Source organism: Heterodontus francisci, chromosome 39 (genome assembly GCF_036365525.1).
Source record: "Heterodontus francisci isolate sHetFra1 chromosome 39, sHetFra1.hap1, whole genome shotgun sequence".
Classification (NCBI taxonomy): Eukaryota; Metazoa; Chordata; class Chondrichthyes; order Heterodontiformes; family Heterodontidae; genus Heterodontus; species Heterodontus francisci.
Window position 1 is genome coordinate 4364760 of NC_090409.1, and position 9986 is coordinate 4374745.

General features: G+C 44.0%; 1 non-coding gene across 1 annotated transcript; it reads left to right on the plus strand.

Annotated features, from left to right (window-relative positions):
- The first annotated feature begins 6316 nt into the window (after window positions 1-6316).
- trnas-gcu (transfer RNA serine (anticodon GCU)) lies at window positions 6317-6398 on the plus strand. Its single transcript has one exon. It is a non-coding gene; the product is annotated as a tRNA-Ser (tRNA).
- The last annotated feature ends 3588 nt before the right edge of the window (window positions 6399-9986 follow it).

Here is a 9986-nt window from a genome sequence, read left to right on the forward strand (position 1 = left end):
ACCCTGAGGAACTCCTGAGCGATGTCTGGTACTGAGATGATTGGCCACCAACAACCAGCACCATATTCCTTTGCGCAAGGTATGACTCCAACCAGTGGAGATTTTTCTCCTTGATTGCCATTGACTTCAATTTTGCAAGGGCTCCTTGATGCCGTTGGCGAGAGCAGTCACTGTCACCTCACCTCAGCTCCTGAATTCAGCTCTTCTGTCCATATTTGGGCCAAGGCCATAATGAGGTCAGGAACTAAGTGGCCCTGGCGGAACCCAAAATGAGCATTGGTGAGTAGGTTATGGCTGTGTAAGTGCTGCTTGATAGCACTGTCAACGACACCTTCCATCACTTTACTGATGATCAAGAGGAGGCTGATCGGGCAGGAATTGACCGGGTTGTATTTGCCCTGCCTTTTGTATACAGAACATACCTGGGCAATTTTCCACATTGCTGGGTAGATGCCAGTGTTGTAGCTTGGCGGGCGGCGTGGCTAGTTCTGGAGCACAAGTCTTCAGCACTGCAGCCAGGATGTTGTCAGCATCCAGAGCCTTCAGCCATTTCTTGATATCATGTGGAATGAAGTGGATTTAGCTGAAGATTGGCACCTGTGATGCTGGGGACCTCAGGAGTAGGCCGAGATTGATCATCTACTTGGCACTTCTGGCTGAAGATGGTTGCAAATGATTCACCATTGTATTTTGCACTGATATACTGGTCTCCCTTATCATTAAGGATGGGGATATTTGTGGAGCCTCGTCCTCCTGTTAATTGTTTAATTATCCACCACCATTCAGGACTGGATGTGGCAGGACTGCAGAGCTTTGATCTGATCTGTTGGTTGTGAGATCACTCAGCTTTGTCTATTGCATGCTGCTTCCGCTATATGACATGCAAGTAATCCTGTGTTGTAGCTTCACTCATTTTTAGGTCTGCTTGGTGCTGCTCCTGACATGCCCTCCTGCACACTTCATTGATCCACTATTGCTCCCTTGGCTTGATGGTAATGGTAGAGTGAGGGATATGTCAGGCCATGAGGTAACATATTGTGTTTAAATACAATTCTGCTGCTGCTGATGGCCCACAGTGCCTCATGGATGCCCAGTTTTGAGCTGCCAGATCTGTTCATTTCTTCCCTCAGATATAATTGAAAAAATAAATTCTGAAGAAAAGCATGAACTAAATAAAAAGGAGAGAGAAATAAATACTGACAAAATGGATGGCAGCATTTGGAAGGTAAAAAGATTTCAGTTTTATTATTGATGAGTGAGAGGAATATATCACACTTTGGGGCTTCTTGAAGTGGATTTACTGATGATCTGGGGAATTGATAGGAAACTGCTTCATAGTTGGTGGAACAAATTCCCGCCATTGGGGTGGAGCCAACAGCTGCATCCGTCCAATAACAGACAGAGTAGAAGTACTGTATCAGGCCTTGTTAACTCAGTTGGTAGAGCACGAGACTTTTAACCTCAGGGTCTTGGATTTGAGACCCTTGTTGTGTGGTTGTTCTTCCCTTTTTCATTCTTCATCAGCAGAGAGCTCAAGGAGTATTTGAAATTAAATTCAACAACATCACCAGATTTCAACTACTCCCACCCCGCCCCCTCCCAGTGTAGTTGACAGGACTCTCAACCTTTGCCTTCCCCCTTCCCCTCCCTCACAGAACTGCGACAGGGTTTCCCTTGTCCTCACTTTCCACCCCACCTGCCTACACATCCAAAGGATCATCCTCCACCATTTCCGCCACCTCCAGCGTGATGCCACCACCAAACGCATCCTCCCCTCCCCTGTCAGCATTCCGAAGGGATTGTTCCCTCCGTGACACCCTGGTCCACTCCTCCATTACCCCCAATACATTGTCCCCTTCCCAAGGCACCTTCCCATGCAATCGCAGGAGATATAATACCTGCCCTTTTCCCTCCTCTCTGCTCATTATCTAAAGCCCCAAACACTCCTTTCAGGTGAAGCAGCGATTAACTTGTACTTCTTTCAATTATGTATACTGTATTCACTGCTCACAATGCGGGCTCCTCTAAACTGGGGAAACCAAACGCAGATTAGATGGAACACCTCTGCTCAGGCCGAAAGCATGATCCTGAGCTTCTGGTTGCTTGCCATTTCAACACTCCCCCCTGCTCTCATGTCAACATTTATGTCTTTGGCCTGTTCCAGTGTTCCAGTGAAAATCAACCCAAGCTCGAGGAGCAACACCCGACCTTTTGATTCGGCACTCTACAGCCTTGTGGCTTGAACATTGTGTTCAATAACATCAGAGCATGACTGGTGTCAGGCAACCACAAGCATTAACACACTCTTTGCCTTTGTCCCAGGACAGCTTTGTTATTTAATCTCTCCTGCCCTCTGCCCTATCAAACACCTTCCCCTTTGTTCTCTCCCACATGCCCCTCCGCTTCACTTGTTTAAAACCTAATTATTTTCTAACCTGTGTCAGTTCTGATGAAAGGTCACAGACCAGAAACGTTAATTCTGTTTCTCTCACCACAGATGCTGCCAGAGCTATTGAGTATTTCCAGCACTTTTTGTTTTTATTTCAGATTTCCAGCATCTGCAGTATTTTGCTTTTATTGTGTCAGAAAGTCTTTCCTTGATTCAGGACTCTTACCTCTCTCCAGAATCTCTCTGCTAAAGATTGAACTTTATCTCATTTCACTGATAGCTCAGGGTCAGTGTGACACAGTGGGACTTCTGGCTATCTCCCACTTCACAGTCCATCAGTACTGAGAAAACAATGGGGAATATTCCTCACATGTTGTGTTCTGTAACTTTTTACAAACACTTTAATGTATATATTGTCTTCCAAAGCAGTGACAGAATGGTGGCTTTAGTGTGTTGTTGAAAAAGCTTTGTTGAGTTCGTGCTGTACTAACAGTTAAACAGTTCTTGGTTCAATCCCAGGTTTTGGCACTTTCAACCTCTCCTGTGTCTTTTTCTTTGGCTCCAATTGTCAAGCTGCATGATTTACTCTGAAATTAGCACCAGAGAACCAAGGCACCAGCGAGCATGAGGAGCTGAAATTAACACAGATCAAATCCACTTAATATTTCTGACTGAAGATGGTTGCAAATGCTTCAGCTTCATCTTTTGCACTGACGTGCTCAGCACTACCATCATTGAGGATGTGAATGTTTTTGGAGCCTCCTCATCTTGTTAGTTATTTAATTATCCACCACCATTCACGACTGGATGTGGCAGGACTGTGGAGCTGTGATCTGATCCTGAGGGAGATATCCGTGTGTGGAGTGGCGGGATGTATGGAGAGTGATCCTGAAGAGGGTGCCTGAGCCTGGAGTGGAAGCTTTCCGTGGAGGTGCAGGAGTCGGCCATTCAGCCCCACTGTTTTATAAAGGTTTAGCATAACTTATTTGCTTTTACTCCATGCCTCTATTAATAAAGCCAAGTGTCCTGTTTGCTCTTAGCAACCTTTTCAAACCTTGATCAAAAAAGATTGGTGTACATTGTCTCATTCTTCCTCCCAAACTGTATCACTTCACAATTCTCTGTATAAAATTTTATCTGTTGTGTGAAAGCCCATTTTACCAGTTTGTTTAAGTTCCTCTGAAGTGTGTTACTGTCACTGGCATGGGACGAAATTCACGAGCATTCTTTGATGCTATCTCCGTGGAAAGAGCAATCTAACACACTAGCTCAAATTGGGATTTTGTGTGTTTAGTATCTTTCCTCATCCACCAATATAAGCACAAATCTGTCTCATAATGTACGGTCTAAGAATGTGCCAATGTTGCAATGTGGTGATAAATTCTTCAGTGTCACAATGTACACACCAACTGTTTCACTACTTTTCTGATTTCTGGATCCAAGTTTGTAGCTTTCCGCGATCTCTAGTGGCTTAGGGTTGAGCCTCACTTCAACGAAGAAACGGAAAATTATGATTTAAAGATTACACTGTCAATCATTCACATCTCTGTCTTCTCCTGAACTTCGAGTTCAAATTTGTTTGTGAAGTTGATTCACACGTTAAGGCAGCACAAAATTTGTCTTTGTGAAGGAAGTGATTTGGGAATGGCTGTTTGAAACTGTCCCTTCTTGCACAGAAATTCAGTGCAAATACTTGATCACTCACAATTTCCTTGAGAGAAATTTGTTCACAATCGCATTCGACACGGAAACTGCCTCAGCATTAATCTCACTGAAGCAGAATGTGACCGTGTTGTATGTTTCAGAATGTTGGTGCCGTTATTTGTCGCTTTTAACCGAGACTGGGACACAGGGCAAGTTTGATCCGAGGTTGGAATATATTATCATTCAGGAGCAAGAAAAATCAAAAGGAACAAAATAAGAAAACCCAGTCTCCAGATTTGAGAAACTGTCGATCCGCTTTGGGAAAGTGAATCAGAGCAGAATGAAGGGTGAACTGTCCGACTGTCCAGAAGAGATGAAGACACAGCTCAGTCAACACGTTCCCCTGGTTTATGATGCTGGAACATTCCTCACACAGAAATGATTCAACCCAATGACAAACATTCTTACAGCTGATAATTTATGCTACTGATTTAAGGACTGTCTCATGTGGTTACCGAGTGACGACGAGAAGATATTAAACTTTGTTCTATTCAATCTAGCTGTGATGAAGTTTGAATTTTTCTACCTTTTATAAACAGTATCTGAAGGGTCTCGGTAACAATGTTCAGTGTTGATGAGAGTGGGGTCTGGGTGAGAAGCTGCTGAGTGTGACAGGGTCAGGACTGGATGCAGGAAGTTCTCTGACAGTCTCCCTCTATCTCTCGAATGGGTTTGAGTTGATTTACGACTGGTAGCTTTCATTTTACTTTTCTTATTTAGAGATACAGCCCCTTTGGCCCACCGAGTCTGTGCCAACCAGCAACCACCCAATTATACTAATCCTACATTAATCCCATATTCTCTACCACATCCCCACCGTTCTCCAACCACGTACCTACACTAAAGACAATTTACAATGGCCAATTTACCTATCAACCTGCAAGTCTTTTGGAGGTGGGAGGAAACCAGAGCACCTGGCGGAAACCCACACAGACACAGGGAGAACTTGCAAACTCCACACAGGCAGTACCCAGAACAGAATCCTGGTCGCTGGAGTTGTGAGGCTGCGGTTCTAACCATTGCACCACTGTGCTGCTGTTGGTGTTTTGATAAATGAAGGAAGTTCCCTCCACCCATTTTTTTGGACAGACAGTGTGGTATAAGGATGTAAAGGGTTAATGCTGAAGATAGTGGGATCAACCCCTCCCACTGTCAGAGTGATGATGGAACAGTCACATGAGATGAAGTTTGGGAGAAGAGAGAGCAGCACCAAGGATGCTAGCTTAGCAGGCTTGATGAGTGTGTTGAGTATTGTGCAAATTAGAAAAGAGTTCTTAGTTCTTTCAGCAGGAACTGTGTCCAGAAAATATCGAGAAACTCACAATTTTATTATTCAGGAGTCGGAACACAGATATTAATTCCAAGTGACAGTTCTGGGACCAATTAACAAAAAAGGTAGTGAATAATATTGCTGACTGATTGAAATCCCCCAGTGAGGAGACAGTTAAACAGGTCATCTGTTGGGGCATCATTCGATCCAAGGTTTCAGCAACATTTAATCTCCCTTTTTGGTGAAATTCTCTGTTATTTGCAAATTTTCTTATCAGCTTTGATGGGCGAGTGAAAAAACTGAATAAATTGAACAGTTCCATCCTTTCATTTCTTCCTTCTTCTCTTCTTTCCATCAGTTTCTCTTTTCTGTCCCAGATCAATATAATGATGAGAATCCCACTTTAATCTGCTGTTTCTGGTGTTTTATCCATTCCAATCAAAATTTCAACATTCCAATCAAATCTATTTGTTATTCCACAGTGTCTCTCCATGTGTTTTATTCTGTTGTATTCTCTCACAGTCTGTTTGATGATCAATGTTACATCTCACTCTCTGTTCTGGTGAAGATCAGAAGCAGTGATATCTGTTTACACCACCTGACAAGTCGGCCTGAGGCTGTGCCTCGCTGATCATGTGGAGTTTAAGCAATTCTTCCAGTCAGTTGGTTCAGTTGTCATTTCATGAGAAATTCGGTCATCATGACTTCGTCAGTGACCGAATGGTTCAGGTGTCTGAGTGATGTTAATCATGATGTGTTGAAATGATTGTATGTTCCAGTCTTTCCGTGGTGGGTTTTCACACTGAGTAGAAACGTGTTGGACATGGTCTGCAAATGTTTCACACCGCTCCATTCCCAACTTCATTTACTGACAGAAGATATATTTCCATCATTACACAGCTGGCTGCACAGTCAGAAACTGTGCTGAAGGTGACAGCTATGTATCTGCAACTGACAAGGTGGCTGAGAGGTTAAGGCGATGGATTGCTGATCTATTGTGCTCTGCACACGTGGGTTCAAATCCCATCCTTGTCGTTAGTTTATGAATTGTTTATGTTGGGTGAGTTTATGTGCAAAGTCAGCCTCGAAACCTGTTCTTGTCCATGTCCAGACAGTGATTCCAGAATTGGTTATACTTTATTAAAATTGAGACAGACAATTGGAATTCTTCACCCAAACTGCACTGGAATGAAGATCAAATAGGGATCACGAAACGGAGCAGGATTTTTCCTTCCGTCCTTCTTTCCATCTTTACTTTCTCTCGATTTGCACCAAGTGAAAGACAAATGGGAAAAGCAAATGGCGAGAGAGCAGATGCAGCAAATTATCCTTTGGCAAGAAATTTATTTTCAAATCTTCTTGATAGATTAAGTGAGTGAGCAATGCTTTGGCAGATGGAGTTTAAAATCAGGGGTCATCTACTTCCTGCGATAGATCAGAGTGTTTTTTTGTAAGAGGTGAGATGTTAGAAATGGCGGAGGAGCAGAGACCCGAATACTGAATTAATAAAAGCTAGTGGACTGGTAGAAAGTAATTTGAAAAGTGAACAGAATATGAAGATTGGAACTCATGTTGCAGTGATATAAAGCTCTGTGCTCCTGAAGTAAATGTCCAAGCCCAGATTGTGGGGAATCTGTGGAGAGTGATTTGGTTTTTATTCATTCTTGGGTGTGAGTATCGCTGATAAGGCTAGCATTTATTACCCATTCCTATTGCCGTTGAGAAAGTGGTGGAGAGCTGCCTTCTTGAACTGATGCAGTCCATATGGTGTAGGAACACCCACACTGCTATTGGGGAGGGAGTTCCAGGATTGTGACCCAACAACAGTGAAGAAATGGCGATATCGTTCCAAGTCAGGATGGTGAGTGTCTTGGAGGGGAACCTGCAGGTAGTGAGTTCCCATGCATCTGCTGCCCTTGTCCTTCGAGGTGGTAGTGGTCACGAGTTTGGAAGGTGCTGTTGAAGGAAATTTGACGAGTTGCTGCAGTGCATATGGAGATGGTACACACTGCAGCCACTGTTTACTGGTTGTGGAGGGATTGAATGTTTAAGGTGGTGGGTTAGGTGCCGATCAAGTGCGCTGCTTTGTCCTGGATGGTGTTGAGCTTCTTGAGTGTTGTTGAGTGGGATGTATTCCATCACACTCCTGACTTGTGCCTTGTAGATGGTGGACAGGATTTGGGGTGTCAGGAGGTGAGATACTTGCTGCAGAATTCGTAATCTCTGACCTGCGCTTATAGCCACAGCATAGATGTGACTGGTCCAGTTACGTTTCTGGTCAAGATGTTGATGGTGGGGGATTTAACGATGATAATGCTTCTGAATATCAAAAGGTAGATTTTTTTTCTCTCTCATTGGAGATGTTCACTGCTTGGCACTTGTGTGGCCAGAAGGTTGCTTATCACTTATCAGCTCAAGCCTGAATGTTGTTCAGGTCTTGCTGCTTGCAGGCACAGACTGCTTCAGTATCTGAAGAGTTGTGAGTCATCATCTAACATTCCCACTTCTGACTTATGTTGAAGAGAAAGTCGTCAATGAAACAGCTGGGATGTTTGGGTCTAGGACACCACCCTGAGAAACTCCTGAGGCAGTGTCCTGGACTGAGATGATTGGCCTCCACGAACCACAACCATCTTGTTTTGTGCGAGGTACAACTCCAGCAAGTGGAGAGTTTTTCCCCTGATTCCCAGTGACTTCAATTTTGCTTGGGATCCTTGATGCCACACTCACTCAAGGGCAATCACTCTCACCTCTCCTCTGGAATTCCACTCTTTTGTCTCTGTTTGGACCAAGCTGCAATGAGATCATACAAACATAAGATCAGAAGAACTAATAGCAGGAATAGGCCATTTGGCCCCTCGAGCTTGCTCCGCCATTCAATAGGATCGTGGCTGACCTGATCATGGCCTCAACACCACTTTCCTGCCTGCCCACATAACCCTTGGCTCTCTTGTAGATAAAAATCCTGAAGACATTCAATGACCCAGCCTCCACTGTCCTCTGAAGTAGAGAATTCCAAAGATTAATGACCCTCTGAAAGAAGAAATTCCTTCTTAAATGAAAAACCTCTAAATCTGAAACTGTGTCCCCTAGTGCTAGATTCCACCACGAGAGGAAACATCCTCTCAGCATCTACCCTGTCAAGCCCCCTCATAATCTTATATGTCTCAATACGTTCACCTTTCATTTATCTCAACTCCAATGAGTATCGGTCCAACCTGCTCAACTTTCCTCATAAGACAACACCTTCATCACAGGAATCAATCCAATGAACCTTCTCTCAACTGCCTCCTATGCAAGTATATCCCTCCTTAAATAAGGAGACCAAAACTGCACACAGTACTCTAGGTGTGGTTTCACCAGCACCATATACATTTGTAGCAAGACTTCTCTACTTTTATATCCACCCCCCTTGCAATAAAGGGTAACATTCCATTTGCCTTCCTAATTATTTGCTGTACCTGCATGGTAACTTTTTGTGATTCATGTATAAGGACACCCAGATCCTTCTACACCGCAGCATTCTGTGATCTCTCACAAGTTAAATATTATTTTCCTTTTCTATTCTTCCTACCAAAGTCGATAACCTCACATTTTCCCACATTCTACCCTATCTGCCAAATTATTTCCTGGAGCTGAGAGACCCTGGCAGAACCTAAATTGAGCATCGATGATCAGATTATTGCTAAGTGTGTGGTGCTTGATAGCACTGTTGGTGACATCTTCCATCACTTTGCTGATGATTGATAGTAGACTGATGGGGCGGCAATTGGTCAGATTGGATTTGTCCTGCATTCTTTTTATGGAGAGGGCACACTTGGGCAATTTTCCACATTGTCAAGTAGATGCCCGTGTTGTAGCTCTACTGGAACAGCTTGGCTGAGGGCGCAGCTAGTTCTGGAGCACAAGTCTTCAGGACTAGAGCCGGAATGTTGTTCGGGCCCAGAGTCTTTGCTGTATCGAGTGGCTTCAGCTGTTTCTTGCCATTATGTGGAGTGAAGCGAATTGGCTGAAAACTGGAAGCTGTGATGCTGGGGAAGTCAAGAGGCCGAGATGAATCATCCACTGAGCAATGTCTGACTGAAGATGGTTTCAAATGCTCCAGCTTCACCTTTTGCACTGACGTGCTCGGCTCCACCAACATTGAGGATAGGGATGTTTTTGGACCCTCCTCATCTGGTTCGTTATTTAATTGTCCACCACCATTCCTGACTGGTTACTTAGTTTCTCAGGGCAGTGTCCGAGGCCCAACCATCCTCAGCTGTTTCATTGATGGCTTTCTCTTCAACATAAGTGAGAAGTGGGAATGTTCGCTGATGATTCACAACTCATCAGATACAGAAGCAATCTGTACCTGCAGGCAGCAAGACCTGACCAACATTCAGGCTTCAGCTGATATGTGACAAGCAACATTCTTTGATCTGAACCTGAGGGAGATATCCGTGTGTGGAGTGGCGGGATGTATGGAGAGTGATTCTGAAGAGGGTTTCTGAACCTGGAGGGCAGAATCTGTGGAGAGTGATCCTGATGAGTGTGTGTAAACCTGGAATGGAAGCTTTCTGTGGAGGTACAGGAAGAGGCCATTCATTCCCAGTATTTTATAAAGGTTTAGCATAATTTATA